General features: G+C 44.9%; 1 long non-coding RNA gene across 1 annotated transcript in view; it reads left to right on the top strand.

Moving 5' to 3' along the window:
• The window catches only part of LOC308590931, a 100312-nt gene that overhangs the window by 5832 nt on the left and 76554 nt on the right, over positions 1-17926 (top strand). The window contains exon 2 of the long non-coding RNA XR_014009940.1: positions 12687-12811. This is a non-coding gene — a long non-coding RNA (uncharacterized lncRNA). The remainder of the gene's footprint in view (positions 1-12686; positions 12812-17926) is intronic.

Here is a 17926-nt window from a genome sequence, read left to right as displayed (position 1 = left end):
GAAAATGAGGATGGTAATTATGGTGGTGAGGAAGCAAATTCCTCAAGAGAGCGGGATCAGGCCATGGGTAGGCAAACTAAGGTCTGGGGGCCGGATCTGGCCCAATTGCCTTCTAAATCTGGCCTGCGGACATTCTGGGAATCAGCGTGTTTTTACAAGAGTAGAACTGGGTTGGCCTGCTGTATTACCTCAAAAGGCCCCTGTCGCCTAGGCTGCTCCTCCCAATCCCTGGACGCTCTCTGGAATCCCTCTGGCTTTCGCTCTCCCTCTCCAGTACTGATGGCAGTTCCCTGACAGTATCCTTTTATTTAAAATGCATCTCTGGGCTATTTGTGGGGCATAGGAATTATTTCATGCCCCCCCCAAATATAGTCCGACCCACCACAAGATCTGAGGGACAGTGAACCGGTCCCCTGCTGAAAAAGTTTGCTGACCCCTGGGTCAGGCTGTGTGACTTCCCCAGAGTCCCCCCCCCAAAAAAAAAACCCCTGGACCTGGCACTGTATGGCTATTAATATGCTTTGCTCTGGTGATAACAAAAGGCCGTGATAAATAATCTTTGGAATGTTCATCTTATATTTTGAATCCTTTTCATATCCTTTGGGGGGGGGGAGAATGTATCTTTTTGCAAATGTCTTTGGCTGCAGGAGATAACAAAGTGGCTGACTGACTATAGCAGGAGCCGTAGTGATTCCATCGCAATCTGCAAGATCAGTATGGGGTATGGGGCAATGCAGGGGCAGCTCCTCCGATTGGTGCTGAATGGCTGCCATTTTAAATTTCCCACAGTGCCCTGGAGCAGCTGACATAGCGTTGCTCCAGAGCAACATGGGAGAATTTAAATTGCTTTCCACACCTCAGCCTAGAGACCCAGGGTAGGCATCAGGACCGTTGGGCTCTGTCGGACTGCGCAGGTCCTGTCGCCTTCCCTGCTGCCTGCTCTTCAGGATCTGAAGGGGAGGCTATCCTTCACTTCCTGATAGAAACACAATTCGGGAAAGGTTGTGTCTCAGTGGGAGAGCATCCCAGGTTCAGTCCCTGGCGTCTCCATATAAGGCTGGGAGAGACCTTATGGGGTGGCACAAAGCACGACTGGTGAGGGGCCCGGCCTGGGAAATAGGGATGTGAAACAAGGAGATTCCCTAGGGTCAAATGGAAAGGCCCCATTTGACCCTCAGGCCTGAGGTTCCCTACCTTTGTAGTATGGGGCAGCATAGTAGGTATCTTTCTGGAGCTGCTTTTAAAATTTGCTCTGTTCCTAGGTGGAACACATGGATAAGTGTGCTGGATCTTGGAATGGGTAGGATGTTCTGTCCTTCCAGTTGTGCAGGATGAGGTGACTGGCATCCAGTTTTGCACAAAGAAGCCATTTCCCACATCCCAGGGCTATATCTTGGAAATGGCTAGCACATTGCCAAGGTTCAGCCAGAGGCCAGGAGTTGAGCCAGGGGCGTTGGAGCTGACAAAATAGAGCCAGATTCTGGTTGTAAAGCCCCCCCCCCCAACAGAGTCTTCTGAGACAAAGGATGACAATGCAACATCCTTGATCCAGAGGAGCACTCATCTTGTAGACATATTTCTGGGGCTGGTCCTGGGTTCACCTCTTCTCCTGACTCCTCAGTCTCATCCCCTGGAAAAGACAAATATGAGCCCAGGGTCATGGCTGGTCTGAGCCACCACCGGCAGTCACTCTGGCACTGTGGTGACAAGTTAATCTTGTTGTATATAAAAATGAAGGGTTTTCTGCATTTTAATTCATAGGTGTGCTTCAGCTACCAAGAAGTTGGGACAAAAACATGTACTGGCACTGTCTTTGGGCAAGGACCATGTAAACCAATGTCACTGGTTCCTGGGACCAATCAATTAAGCCCTTATTGGTAAATTTACCTGGAAACTCTGTTATCTTTCATCTCAAGTATCTCCTTGAAGATAAAATAAATAAATAACCCTAGCCATGGCAAAATTTTCTCTTGGAGGTAGTAAGAATTAAAAATCCATATGTCTTGCATAAAACACAGTGACTGCCTAGTAATGTCTTTTCCGTATTCTGTACTTTGCTTTTGAAATTGTTTTTTCGGGTCCTGGGACCTTAATAAAGAATGTGTGTAGTGTCACTGGAGCTCACTTAAAAATAATCATTAACATCCAAACTGAGCCATTATGGATAAATCACCAAACCATGGTTTGACCAAAAGGAGCAGGTCTTGGGCTCACACAGTCTCCTTCCCTTGCATGCTACAACAGTCTATCTATCAGACCTGGTTCACAGCAAACCATAGGGTTTTCTAACACCCAGTTTGGGGGGAAATATTGTTTGCTACAAAGTAGAATTGGTCTGTGCTTCACAGTTCTCACCTTCAAACAAACAATAGCTTGCCTGAGAAACATAGCGTTCTCAGCTGAGATGTAATGCCAAACTATTGCTCTACCCAGGCACTTGTCTTTTGTGTCAAATCAACATGCTGGGAGAGAGGGAATATGGACAAACCTGCTTCCTCTACTGTCCCATCAAGCTGGGACAGTTGACATTCATGAACTGGAGGTCACCTTTCTACAACTCTCTGTATTTGTGTTGACCAGCCTTCCTCAAACTGAAGCCCTCCATCTGTCTTGGACAATACAACTTCCATCGTCCCTGACCAGTGGCCAGGCTACCTGATACTGCTATGAGCTTGCTTCTCTAAGGCAAAACATCTGTCACAGCAGCTTACAAAATCAGTTGTAGGCCAAACATCTGCAGGGCAACATTGAGAAAAGCCGGTGTAGGCTCCCTGTAGCAATATAAGGATGTCCATGGCTGCTAGCCACAATGACAATGTTCTACCTGCATTGTTGGAGGCTGCATGCTTCTGTATACCAGTTGCTGGAAACCACAGGAGAGGAGAGGGCTCTTGTGCCTGGGTCCTGCTTGCTCCCTACGGTGTTGGCCACGGTGAGAACAGGACGCTGGGCTAGATAGGCCTTTGGTGTGGCCCAGCAGGGCTCTTCATAAGTTCCACAGGGCTCCAAGATGGTTGATGGGTGGGAGCTAACATGCTCCTCTCCCCTGCCTCAGAGGAGAAATGCCTGAAGAGGGCTTATGGTTTGTTGCAAACCAGGATGTCAGGAGCAGGTCAGCAATAAAACGCCCGTTGCGTCTGTGAAGTCAACTCTTTATTCAAAGAAAACAAAATAGTGCAGGCTTAGCGATCACAGCAGTTCTTCCCAATAGATCTTGCATCAGTGAAGGAGTTTCAAGGACTGGAGGTCCCTGCCTCCTCACTGCTCTCTAAGGCTCCTCCTGCTGTTCCTTCCCCAGCAGCCTAAGGCTGCTTCCTTTTGTCTCTCTTTACTCCGCCCTCTTCATTTCTCTCTGTGTTCTGGGAGACCAAGGGGTAGGGGAGCTAGTCACAGCAAGAGGTTCCCCAGCCTCCCACCAGTCTTCTGCATCCAGGCAACCCATGACACAGGAAGTCCAGGGAACTGTCAGAACACCCTTGGAAGGACAGAGAGGGAGGTTTGAGAATGGGAGAATGAGGAAAGGGCCCAGATGGTCAAACGATGGTTTGGCTTCCCATTGCTTCACCAGTATGTTTCAGGGGAAAGGGATGGGCTATGGACTTCTACATTTCGGAACATATACTCCCCTGTTCTCTTTTTCCTCTCTCTTTTTTAATCATCTCATTTTCCATAAGGATGTAATTTGCAGCCCTCTTTTTTCCTTTTTAACAATTAACACCTTCCCAGCCCCCTCCCCCCAGTTATTTTACCCACAAAAGAAGCCAGCGTCTCTTTGCTTCCATGCACAGATCCCAAATGTAGGTCATACAATCTAATAACTTTCAGCCCCTCGCTGACAAAGTTTCATGCGAAAGAAAAGAGAGGAGAAGAAGAAGAAGTAGGGGGGGAAAACCTGGAAAAAGAAACACACAATAACTTGGCTTTGACCTTGCACTCTTCAAAAAGGAAGTTACTTCTGAGCCACAAACATCAAAAAGAATAAATAATTGTTTTTCTTTTTTGTTGTTATGATATGGATCATCTGAGCAGTTAGTGGTAAGCAAGCCGCCTTTGATATGGTTTAGATGCCCTGGTGCTCGGCCCTCTATTTATGTCAGCGTGTTCCTGTTCCCACACCAGGAAAGTAGAATCCCTTGATTAAATTCATATTTGTTTTAATCTTTCCCTGTGTCTGATCTCAAGCTCAAAGATTCTAATGAAAAAGTAACACGTCCTGCTGGGTTTAGTGCTGATGTCAGGCATTCATGTGTTTGTCCTGTTCTAACCTGATAATGCCAGAAAAAGCTCAGAACCCCAAACGGCTCAAAACTCCAGCCGGTTCGAAAGACAAAAGGTATTTGGGTATTTCATGTGGGGTGTTTCCCCCACCTCCATACAAGCCACAGGCCTCTTTTTGGTGGTGGTCTCTCTTTTTATAGCTATAAAAAAATGTTTTGTTTGTAGAAGTAGCAAGAAAGGAGGAAGAAAGAGAACCCCGATAAACAACAATTTATAAAATATCAACTGGCCACAACAGGGAGTTTAATTACTCTGACCCAGGATGTAATTTTGTATGCAGGGGACATTCATGTGTAATCTGTAGGAGTGAGAAGAAAAGAAAATCGATGGGCATAAGAAGGAATGATAAGGAAGAGAGAGGTTGTTTAATTAGGCTGGCCCTCTTTTGGAATATTTATGTAAATGTTTGAGACTTTTCCAGGAGCGTTTGAGCTGCTTGAGTACTCAGTTTTGTTGCTCTTTGCAATTACCAAACCAACTTACGCAACTTAGGCCACATTCACACCATCAATTTAAAGTACTATGATACTACTTTGAACCGTCATGGCTTCCCCCAAAGAATTCTGGGAGATGTCATTCATTGAGGGTACTGAGAGTTGCTAGGTGTCTCTGAGCAACCCTCAGAACCCTTAAAAAACTACAGCTCCCAGAATTCTTTAGAGGATGCCACAACTGTTCAAAGTGGTAAAGGTAAAGGGACCCCTAACCATTAGGTCCAGTCGTGACCGACTCTGGGGTTGCAGCGCTCATCTTGCTTTACTGGCTGAGGGAGCCGGCATACAGCTTCCGGGTCATGTGGCCAGCATGACTAAGCCACTTCTAAATGGAACACCATCCAATAATCTGGCTGCTGCATTGGTTGTTCCTGCCACTATCCTTGGGGAAGTGACCATTTTGAGAGAAGCGAGAAAGAACTGCAGCTATTAAAGAAGTTTCCTTAAACAATTTTCCAGACGTCTTCGTCGTTATCCTTGCAGGGAGACACACATTCGCTTTAGAAATCAGACCGGGATATGTAGGAGTAGCTCATCTCTTGACAAGCAGAACTACCCAGCAGACCCAAACATAATCCTGCCAGGGAAGAGAGGAGGAGAAAGTGGTGGCAGGGAAACTGAAACACAGGCCTCTAATGTTTTTGGCAGACGTGTCTGCTCCTACAAGTGGGCGCGTAGGCAAGTTGAGATTACGGCCTGTGTTTCCAAAGACGTGTGCAGTGGGGGTGATGCTGAGCGCGCCTGATAGCAAATAATAGGATTTATACTTGTATCTCTTACTCGCCGCTTTGAAAATGCATCTCTGCAAGCGGGAAAATGCTGAGCTGTACAGAATTTAATCGGATGATGCCAACATAAACTGCTTCTCCTCATCCCCCACGTTAAGCTGGAGGTCAGAGCAGTCATTTCTGCTACATTGACACCACCAAAAAAAACCATACACAAGGTGTTTTGCTTCCAGAACTGGCCAGTGCAGTCATACCTCGGGTTGCAGCCGCTTCAGGTTATGTTTTTTTGGGTTACGGACCACCGGAACGGGTTACTTCCGGGTTTCAGCGGTCACGCATGTGCAGAAGCGCTGAATCGCAACCCACGTGTGCACAGACACGGGTTGTGAACGTGCATCCCACACGGATCACGTTCGCAACCCGAGCGTCCACTGTACTCAGTAGGGCTAGGGACAGGGGGGAAGAATTTGATTCAGTTCACACTGAAAGGTGAACCAACCCAGTTACCATTAGGTTTGGGTGAATATGTCAATTTTGGGTTCTCATTTTTTCAGCCCTATGATGTACAGTGGTGCCCCGCAAGACAAATGCCTCGCAAGACGAAAAACTCGCTAGACGAAACGGTTTTGCGGTTTTTGAGCTGCTGTGGCATCTGAATATAGACTGCATTTTTAATCAAGGCATATATTGGTTTATATCTTGATCAGGTAAATGGGCTTAGACTTTCAAAAGTTTCATGCCAGGCAGACCAGCTGTTCAGAGAGCCTTGGCAATGTTTTCCTAGACAAGGGAGGGGCCCCTTTGATCGATAGCAGAAAACAATTCTCAAAGTCGTAAAAGCTGGAATTACAGGCTGAAGACCAAGGTTACACAGACCCTACATAATTAAGAGTTTGGTAAACAGTAAAATAAAACCATGTACCTTAAACTTGAGCCTAAGGTCAAAAGGCCAAGAGCACATGGAAAACAAACCGGCTGGAGAAGGGGGGAAGTGTGAACAGGAAGAGGCTTTTTTTCCCTATTTTATTTTGAGGCTGTAAACTGTTCCTTCCTTGTTACTTTGAGGAAGTTTAAATATGCTGGCTTAAATGTAATTATGCAAAGGATTTAACAAATGTTAAATTCTTATTTCATAGAATCATAGAGTCCTAGAGTTGGAATAGACTACAGGGGCCATTGAGCCCAGCCTCTTGTCAGACAATGAGACGCCATCCAGATATATTAGTTGTCAGACATTTGTTTAGAAACCTTCAAATGAAGGAGATCTTTCAATGTTGATGTGAAACTCAAGATCCTTGACATATGTTCAAGATAAAAATTTAAAATTATTAACCATCTGTTTTGAAGGGCAAGGAGGGCAAGAGGTGAGCTGGTAATTAAGATTCTTTGTTGAGACACATGTAAGATATATTACTACTTATTTGTCATTTATAGATGTAACAATATATAGCTCTTTGTGTTCCATATAAGGACAGGAGGATATGAGTGTATCTTTTAGAATTGGATATAGCAATCAGCCAATAGGAAATTCAAGCAGGCTGATTGAACAGAGGCAGCCACAGGAGCAGCAAAGGGGGGTGGATTAAGGAAATATAAGGGCTGGCCATAATGGCAGGAGGCAGGGGCCAGAGCTTGGTAACCATATACCACTGTGCCTCTCATTTATTTGTCTGACAAATAAATTATTATTTTAATTTCTCTGTTGCTGCGTTGAATATTTCATTCCAGCTAAGTGTTAACCACAAGCAGGGTGCTACATTTTATGGTGCCTGCGACTCGGATAAGTGGTCTGCTGGAACGCAGCGCCTTCGCCTCACTGGACGGGGTACAAGAGAGAGGACAACTGTGCCTACCCAGCGCGCACTGGAAAATTTTTTTCCAGGGGAACGCAGCAGTCTCGTCTGTCTGATACCCTGCCCACTGACGGCGACGGACCGGGGGGGACCAGAGAAATAAACAGGGAACCAGCTAAGGGTAAGTGCACTAAGGGGTTTTGGCCCTCCAATTAATTGGGAGGAAGAGAAGTCCTGATCAAACTTCTGCGTCTCAGTAAAGGGGAACTGAGTACGCTAGGTGGCTGGGTATATCAGATGGTGATCTGGTGGGGGAAAAGGGAAAATTGGGAGGTAGTGTGTGGTGAAGTATCTGGCGCATTGCATGTGTGAGAAAGTACAATGTGTAGCTGACCTAAGTGTGGAGTGAGTACTACTTCGTTTACCAGTAAGGTGTGTGTGTGAGTGACTGAGTGGAAACTTCACAGGGCCATACAATGGGAGTTGGGGGTTCAAAGGGGGGAAATACACCTTTTGAATGTATGTTAAATAATTTTAAGAAAGCCTTCTCAGGGGCATATGGAGTCAAACTGACGCCAGAGCGCCTGAGAACGTTATGTGAATTAGAGTGGCCGAATCAAAATATTGAATGGCCATCTCAAGGAACCTTTGATATAAATTTAGTAAGCAAACTTTGGTCTAACTTCGCCAAAGAGACTGGAGGGTGCCCAGAACAATTTTCATATATAGATTCTTGGCTGAGCACATTAAATAAAAATCCTCCATGGATAAGGGAATGCAAAGTCCAACGATGCAAATTATTGGCTGTAAAAGCCAAAGCTAGGAAAGGAATCTTGCCAAATAAATCCAAACACTCCACCAGTTGTAACCCCAAGGCAAGAAAGTGGAATGAATAATGGGGGTGGAGTCACAGAACTTGATTCCTTGATAGATTATGATAAATATCTTCAGGAGGCATTGGAGTTCTATAATGAAGCCCAAGCAGAAGTGGTTATTCCACCTGTGAGTCCCAGTAGAACTCCATCTACAGTCTCCTTTAGTGGAACAACTGATTGCCTACCCCAAACCCCTGTACATCCAAGTCCTAGAGAATTATTACAGAAGTTACAGGGAGACCTTGATCGGTCAGCAAGCAATACAGCCACCTCAGGCTATGATGGACTTGGTGACTTCAATAATAAATACTCATAGTCCTACTTGGACAGATTGTCGCCAGCTCCTGAATACTCTCTTCACCACTGAGGAAAGGAGAGACATAATTGAAAAGGCACAGATATATTTGCGTGAGCAGGCCAGAGTGGGAAATATTTATAATATTGACCGTCATCTCCAGGACAACTTTCCCTTGGAAGATCCTAATTGGGATCCAAACAATGCAATTCACCTGGCCAGGCTTACCACCTACCGCCAGACGCTTGTGCAAGGTATCTGCAGGGCATGCCAGAAGCCCACTAATATGTTTAAAGTCTCAGGAGGGTAGACGTGTTACCCATAACACTGTTTTGTGTTCGGTGCACACCCACAAAAGACTTAAGTTGTCACCTTTTGAGCTCCTGTATGGGAGGCCGCCCTCCTTTGTTCAGGATAGTCCAACTGACCTCAAACAAATAAGAGACCATGTGACACAGGGACAAGTGCAGTCTCTCTCCCGTGTTTTTGTCTCTCTCCCGTGTTTGTTTGTTTGTTTTTATCTTAACAGGTGGGCCCTCGAGCGCACGCCGTGCAGCATTGCCGTGCCGATTCATCAGCTTCAGGCTGGCATAGCATATGGGTGAAAGAGTGGAAACGTGATCCACTTGCACCTAAGTGGCGTGGACCTTACACCGTCTTGCTCTCTACTCCAACAGCGGTGAAGGTAGCTGAGGTGACCCCCCTGGATTCATCACTCCCGTTTGAAGAAGTCCGAAGGCAGTTGGACATGCAAAGGTGACCCCTCTAATCCTCTTAAACTGACTCTCTCCAAAAACCCCTGTATCTAGCCCTACCGGGAACGGGCTAGGTCTCGGGCAGCATTAGACGACCGGCCTGCTGCAGCCACAAACCTGGAAGCTGGCTGACCTGCGCACGCCTGAAGCTTGAGGAGCGTCTGAACCAGAGACTGTGAGCGGGAAGATTCTCTTATACAATTGATTGACTGCCCCCTTGTGGAACAATTATCAGGGATATTACACATTGGGGATCCTTGGGATATATGTTTTGGTCTTGGTGGTTCCCCATTTCTGTCACTGGGGGAATTATATAGGGACTAATATTTATATGCTATCACAATACGGTAATCTTTTGTGGAAGGAATGCATATGCTAGACATCAACATGATTTTATTATTAATCCTGATCCCTTGGGAAGGGGAGGGTCCTTGAATCTGACCAAATTTGCTAAATATGGATTCCGCTATGACCACAATATGTGGGTAGGTTTAGCTGAAATGGTAGGCAATGTTGCAAATAGGACCAATTGCCTTGTTTGCTCTCTTGGGCCAGATGATTCAGAGGGAGGTGTGCCCTTATTACCGATACCAATAAATGCCATTGGTATGGTAAGCGAAATGCTACACCAAACAGAAGTACAGAATTTCCCCGGATGGAACTCAACTAAACATTACGAGTTATACCTGTACAAGGGGAATTCTGTGTACATAAATCATCAGATGCAGCTGATTCTACCATGATAGGCTCTTCTCATTGTCACTATACTTGGGATTATATTAAGAATAGTCATACCTGGGCAAACGGTACTACCTATCGAACTCGGAATACCTTGCCCTGTGCAACCCCTTTTATTCATGCATGGAAAGTGGTATGGAACATAACTGTGACAGAGAAAGGCAATCTAACATACTGCACTGTGAACTCTATACCCCTTGTGATATTTCGCCTTCTGTACTCCACGTACCAAAAACCTCAGACCCGATGGTTGTGGTGGATATGTGGAGAATGGGCATACAAGAAACTCCCTTCCAAATGGAGTGGGACTTGTTTCCTGGGATGGGTATTACCACCAATGTGGATTTTGCCCACTAATTTGGCCAAGCGAACACGAAGAAACGCTGATATTTCTCATATAGCAGGAGGAAGTACCCAAAGTTGGAGCGATACTGATGATTGGCCACCAGAGCGCATTATAGCCTATTATGATCCTGCCTCCTGGAATCCTGGTGAGCTCATACAAGGGGCACGGGATCCTATTTATAATCTAAACAGAATAATTTGATTGCAAGCAGTAGTGGAACTTGTAACCAATGTAACGGCCCAGAGTTTGAGACTTATTGCACAACAGTTGGATGAAAGTAGAGCCGCATTTTGCAGCTGAAAATGGGAATGGATTATGTACTTGCCTATGTGGAGTCTTGAACTTGACAGGGAATGCCTGTTGCTTTAACATTTCTGATAATGGTGAGGCAATCCGTGTGTTGGCCACAAAGATGGAGAGTATAGCACATGTCCCAGTACAAACATGGGAAGGATGGGATAGGGGATGGTTACCTAATGTCACAGGACTCAAAGGGATACTATTGTCTTGCTTGTTTTTCTTGACGGTAGTAGTGATGGTTTTATGTATGATGCCATGTATCATCTCATGTTTTAGAAGTACAATTAGCAAGATGATTTCGAATGAAACTCTACCTTATATCATGGCCCTATACACAGCTTTAACTCAGGAATATGATGAAGATCAAGCTATCAAGGACGCTTGGTAGCAAGGTCCTTGAGCTTGAAAGGGGGGATTGTGGCATCTGAATATAGACTGCATTTTTAATCAAGGCATATATTGGTTTATATCTTGATCAGGTAAATGGGCTTAGACTTTCAAAAGTTTCATGCCAGGCAGACCAGCTGTTCAGAGAGCCTTGGCAATGTTTTCCTAGACAAGGGAGGGGCCCCTTTGATCGATAGCAGAAAACAATTCTCAAAGTCGTAAAAGCTGGAATTACAGGCTGAAGACCAAGGTTACACAGACCCTACATAATTAAGAGTTTGGTAAACAGTAAAATAAAACCATGTACCTTAAACTTGAGCCTAAGGTCAAAAGGCCAAGAGCACATGGAAAACAAACCGGCTGGAGAAGGGGGGAAGTGTGAACAGGAAGAGGCTTTTTTTCCCTATTTTATTTTGAGGCTGTAAACTGTTCCTTCCTTGTTACTTTGAGGAAGTTTAAATATGCTGGCTTAAATGTAATTATGCAAAGGATTTAACAAATGTTAAATTCTTATTTCATAGAATCATAGAGTCCTAGAGTTGGAATAGACTACAGGGGCCATTGAGCCCAGCCTCTTGTCAGACAATGAGACGCCATCCAGATATATTAGTTGTCAGACATTTGTTTAGAAACCTTCAAATGAAGGAGATCTTTCAATGTTGATGTGAAACTCAAGATCCTTGACATATGTTCAAGATAAAAATTTAAAATTATTAACCATCTGTTTTGAAGGGCAAGGAGGGCAAGAGGTGAGCTGGTAATTAAGATTCTTTGTTGAGACACATGTAAGATATATTACTACTTATTTGTCATTTATAGATGTAACAATATATAGCTCTTTGTGTTCCATATAAGGACAGGAGGATATGAGTGTATCTTTTAGAATTGGATATAGCAATCAGCCAATAGGAAATTCAAGCAGGCTGATTGAACAGAGGCAGCCACAGGAGCAGCAAAGGGGGGTGGATTAAGGAAATATAAGGGCTGGCCATAATGGCAGGAGGCAGGGGCCAGAGCTTGGTAACCATATACCACTGTGCCTCTCATTTATTTGTCTGACAAATAAATTATTATTTTAATTTCTCTGTTGCTGCGTTGAATATTTCATTCCAGCTAAGTGTTAACCACAAGCAGGGTGCTACACTGCTTCGCAAGACGAATTTCCCTATGGGCTTGCTTCGCAAGACGAAAACGTCTTGCGTTTTTTGCAAGTTTGTTTCCTTTTTCTTAACACCGTTAATACAGTTGCGACTTGACTTCGAGGAGCAACTCATAGAACGCGGTGTGGTAGCCTTTTTTGAGGTTTTTGGTGATTTTTGAAGCTTTTCCAAAACTTTTCCGACACTGTGCTTCGCAAGACGAAAAATTCGCTAGACGAAAAAACTCGCGGAATGAATTAATTTCGTCTTGCGAGGCACCACTGTATGTTTCCACATCAGCTTGAGATTTATTTATTTTTAGTATTCATAAGCATTTTTGTGTGAATTTCTACTAATACACACATTTTTATTGCAGTTTTGCCCAGTGCATACATTTTTGCAAAGCAATTTCCCCTAATGTAATGCATTTCTGTATGTTATTTTCACCAATAAATGCATTTATATGCACATTTTATCCTACTACATAGATGTTTAAGGGGAGTCACATTGAAAAGTACATTTGATGTTTTGTGGAACTTATGTGACCCATATGTTCAGATTCAGGGTCAGATTCTTCTACCTGCTTCTCAACAACCAGTGTTGATCCTGCCTCCATCTCCTAGGACTCGGAAACACCAGCACAAACCCACCTTGCAAGCTCAACCCACCCTGAGGATTGCCCAGTCTCAGCCATTTGCTATGCTAAGTGTTGTGCCTGTCCTGTCCTTTGAAGCAAGGTGCAGAGGACATGTTGCTTGTTGGACTAGCGCCTTAGCTTGCACCTAGCTATGTATCTCATCCTCTTACACACCCGCTGTACCTTGTAACTGTGCCTTGCCTATGTACCACTCTTATTTAAGCATTAAAGTCTTTGGCAGAAGCCGAGCTGGGAGCTGGAGTTCTTCTTCTGGCAGTGAACGCCAGGGCACTTGGAAACCCATTGGCTGACGTGTACTAAGCAAGACAGAAGAAATTAATATGTGCACCAATTTCAGCAAGTGATTATGTGTACCATATGTCCATAGGGCTCAAAAATCTTTGCCAGTCTCCTGCCTGTTATTGGTGCAATCCTATTGAAACTACCATCAGCATTTGGAACTGTTTATCTGTCTCATGGATGTTGAAAGTTTGCTGCAAGCAAGGATTTTACAATGCTCCATCGCCAATGGGCATCACCAGCAGTAAACCTGAAAGCTTGAAAGGAAACCACACTGTCCTTCTTAGCAAAGCTTGTTAGTTACAAAGCATGCAGGGCAAAGGGATGGAGCCTTATTTCATATGAGTGACTACAGGCTACATCTCTCTATCTCTCTCCTGATACTTTCTCCAGATGAGCAGCTTGGGATAACATCACTAGAGTTATAAGATCATAAGAATGCTGCTGGATCATGCCAAAGGACTGTTTAATCATAAGAGCATAGGAAGTTGCATTATACAAATTCAGACCATTGGCCCATCTAGCGCAGTATTGTCTTCTCTGACAGTGGAAATTAATTGAAACAAAGCATGTTTTCTATCTTACTCATAATCCTGTACTCAAAACAAACATGAAAAGTCAGTTGATCATTATGGTGTCAGAAGCCTGCAGCCAATAGAAAGAATGATGCGCTCGCCACAATATATTGAGGTTCTACGAAAGAGAGTTATTCCAGAGTTGGAAAAGAGGTATTCTGATGGTACTGGGATATTGCAGCAGGACCTAGCCCCCTGTCACACATCGAAAGTGGTGAAGAAATTCATGACAGAGCAGCAAATACAGGTACTTGATTGGCCAGGGAATTCCCTGGACGTAAATCCCATTGAGAATTTGTGGGCTATATGCAATAGTCACCTCTGTGCTGTAGACTGTACGGCTATGGAGAAGCTCATTCAGGCGCTGATTCAAGTGTGGTACAGGGATCTGAAAATCAACAGTGACTGTTCGAAACTACTAGACTCCATGCCAAACCGTGTTCAAATGCTGCTTAAAAATAGCTGAGGTCATATCCATTACTAATGTATATGTGAGTTTTGTACAATAAACTACATTGTTTGTTTCAATTAATTTGCACAAGGGTGTAGTCATCTTGGCTAGTAGTCACTGATATCCTGATCCTCTATGGGTGGCATCGTGCAGCAGACTTTGTCTCCTATCTATGCACATTCCTTAAAACATTTGTAGAGAGTCCCTGTCCTTATAGCTGGAGGGCCTTCTTCATATGATTGAGAACCAAACCTGCATACTTTGGTGGTAGAGCCTTCTACTGCAGTGCCATGCTTATGGTACCCTGTTGAATGTGTTTAAGAGGATAATAGTCATTCAGAGTGTGTGTGTGTGTGTGTGTGTGTGTGTGTGTGTGTGTGAGAGAGAGAGAGAGAGAGAGAGAGAGAGAGAGAGAGAGAGAGAGAGAGAGAGAGAGAGATCTGGCCAGAGTGTGGCTTGCCACTCTTAATTATTGGCTGAGACTAGCCTTCCTTCCGAGCGGCCTTGTTTCCCTGACTATTATAGACAAATTTCAGTCTACATGGAAACGAGCAGTGGAAAATATAATAGCAACTTTAGGATTCAGTCCACAGATCCTACTCAACATGTTGCATGAACAAGCAAAAAACAATATTAAACAGCGTGTGGTAGATATAGAATGACAGGTAGACCTAGCCAGGTCCCCCAAATTTTTAATTAGCGAAACTAGAAGATATTTGACTTCCCAAGTGCCATACATAGCTAATCTCGAAATACCAAAAAAAGCAGGGCTTTCACTTTGGCCCGTTGTCAGGCCCTCCCTTCAGCAATTCAGGAAGGCTGTTATAGGAAGATACCTTACGAGGAGAGGAAATGCCCGTGTGGCTCTGGGCAGCAGGAAACAGCAGAGCATGCCCTTCTTCATTGCCAGTAGACATTTGAACTAGGCTTATCCAGCCCATTTTATATAAGTTTCCTGGGCGTTCAGAACAACATACATCTCCCTATTGCTATAGGACGAGAGCCCAGAAGTCACATATTCAGTCGCCAGATTTTGTGCTGCCATGATAGATATTCAACGAAGAATGGTCTATGCTACAATTCAATCCTAAACTGAAGGCCCATATTGTTAGATCCGCACTTCTGAAACCCACCCCATATAGCTGTGTTAACCAATCTTTCAATTTTTCTTATAAATTTTTACTCAACCATTGTCTGTGCTTAATTAAGTATTCTATGTATATGTTTAAATCTACGTTTGGTTCTTGCTCCTATTTATTTAATAATTATTAGCTTAGATTCATACTGTTATGCTATTTATTTAGATGTTTTGCTTATGCTGGTCTATGACCGTAATAAAGGACTTGAGTTGACTGGGTATGGAGACTATTCCCCTTCCGAAACAGTGCCCTGGCCCTATATCTTGCCAAGGCTTCTGACTCAGTCCCGATTCTAAGAACGCAACCCTTTTGATCCTAATTTGGCCAATCCTGCCCATACCCTGGTATCTGTCAGTATGATACTCCAAGCATATAGCTCTTCGTTTCAAGAGTTTTGTATGTTATCAAGTATTTCTGGACTTTGGACCAGACACAATTAATGCTTGTGTTGTTCAATAAATCTAGCTATATCTGTTGATCTTAAGCATCAAGAGCATATGTCACACATAAAAAGATCCAGCTGCTGGCACACAATTGGATAGATTTATGGTGCACTGCAGATAGCTCTCTCCTCTGCTTTCTCTTTGCCCAAGACTTTGAGCATGCTTTCCCATTTTATACGCACATAAAAGTTTGTTCTTTAAAAAAGAAATCTGCCTTTAAAATCTTTTCAAAGTGTGTGTAGATATATACATGCACGCGAAATCTTGCAAAATCTTGAAAGTTGGTTTCTAAAACCAGATCAAATAGTTCTGACATTTGCTATCTAGCCTTTAAAAGATGTACTATAGATGGCGGTAGTTTCTTCCCCTGGTTGATTTGCTGTAGATAAAGAGCTAACCTGCACCTGTCGCTATAAACACAAGGAGACCAGATTGTGGGAGCCAATGTCCCGGAGAGAAACACATTCCTTTAAATGTTAATCCATTTGGCTTAACTTTTTGTGACTCTTTATTCTTTTAGGAAACCGGGACCTGGCATAAATTGAATTCCTCTGCCACAATCTTTGGAGAGGGAAGGGAAGAGAAACATGCATGTTCCTGGCCTGATCTCTTTACTCAGGCGTTTGTCATGGTATTCTAGCCAGAGAAGAGGCCTGTAGCCGAATATCTGACTAGATGTTTGAAATCAACATGTCAACATCAGCCCCCCATCAGTGCCAGCACATTGGATGTCCATACCCACATCTAAGCCCAGGGAGTGGGTCCATGAGGTCATTATTTTCATCTGGAACAAATGAAACAAGAAAGTTGTCACAGTTCTCAGAGTTCCCTGTGAATAGCAATTAATTTCTAAACCACCCTTAAATATCATAGCACTTGTTTTATTTTATCTGCTTATTTTATTCGTTTCATAAAATCCACCCACTGCTTGATTGTAAAACAGGAAGAAAAAACGCAGTCTACAAAAACTGTGAGGGGAATGGGGGGGGGGTCTTGAAACAATTTTCAGCACCTTTAACAAACTACAGCACCCATAATTATTTGGGGGAAGCCATGACTGTTTAAAGCGGTATCATAGTGCTTTAAATGTCTGGTGTGGATGTGGCCTTAAAATCCTCACTGGAATTAGAAGTCTGCTGTGAAGCCAGAGCAGGATGGAGGGATGGCCACTAATTTAGATGGCTAAACGAACCACTAGACCAGTGTTTCCCAACCTTTTTTGGGCAAAGGCACACTTTTTTATTAAAAAAAATCTCGCGGCACACCACCATTACAGCCCCGTGACGTCAGCGCGCAGCGTCACGCCGGGAGGGACGCACGAAAGTGAAAGTTTTCAATTTTTTCCCCTCCCCCTTGCCGGGGAACCTCCAAGCTTTGGGGGTGGGGGGGGAGGAGGCAGCAAAGCGAGGGACTGAGGGACGGCGGCAGCTGAGGCGGCGGCGGCTGTTGTGGTGGTGGCGGCGATAGCGGGCGGAGGAGGGGGCGGCGGCGGGGCCGAGGTGGCCAGCGGCGGCGGGGGAGGCGGCGGCGGGTGGAGCAGGAGGGCGGCCGAGGCCGGTGAGGGAGTAGGGTTGCCCGGGGCTTGAGGAGCCGTCGCCGGGAGTTGCTGCTGCTGTTGTTGCTGCTGCTGCCCGGACATGCCGGCCTCCTCCTCGTCCGCTGTCTCGCGCTCCTCCCTTTTGCACGCGCTGCCCCGCCGCCGCCCCATTGGCTGGGTCCTGTCAGCTGATCCTGTGTGTGTGTGAGGGGAGAATGGAGAGAGAAACCTCGGCACCACCACCGCGGAGCCGCCCCCGGCTCGACGCGGATCCTCGCTGCCGCCGCCTCTCACCGCCCGACTCGCCCGCCTCCCTCCCACGGCACACCAGCCAACGTCTCACGGCACACTTGTGTGCCGCGGAACACCGGTTGGGAAACACTGCACTAGACTTAAGAGGCCGTATGTCACTCAATACCAGATGCTTGTTGGAAGTTTGGTAAATATATTGCAATGGTGTGAAGAAATAAAATTGACTGGTAAGCCTGCCGGTTGAAGGGATAAAGAAAACTTTTATTACTTGTGCCAAACAAAGAGAACCTTAAGTATAGGTTTTTGCTGTTGTTTGGTCGTTTAGTCATGTCCGACTCTTCGTGACCCCATGGACCAGAGCACGCCAGGCACTCCTGTCTTCCACTGCCTCCCGCAGTTTGGTCAGACTCATGCTGGTAGCTTCGAGAACACTGTCCAACCATCTCATCCTCTGTCGTCCCCTT

Source organism: Podarcis bocagei, assembly GCF_964188305.1.
Source record: "Podarcis bocagei genome assembly, chromosome: 7".
Lineage (NCBI taxonomy): Eukaryota > Metazoa > Chordata > Lepidosauria > Squamata > Lacertidae > Podarcis > Podarcis bocagei.
The sequence above is the reverse complement of the archived record's forward strand: the minus strand, read 5'-3'. Positions and strand labels throughout refer to the sequence as shown.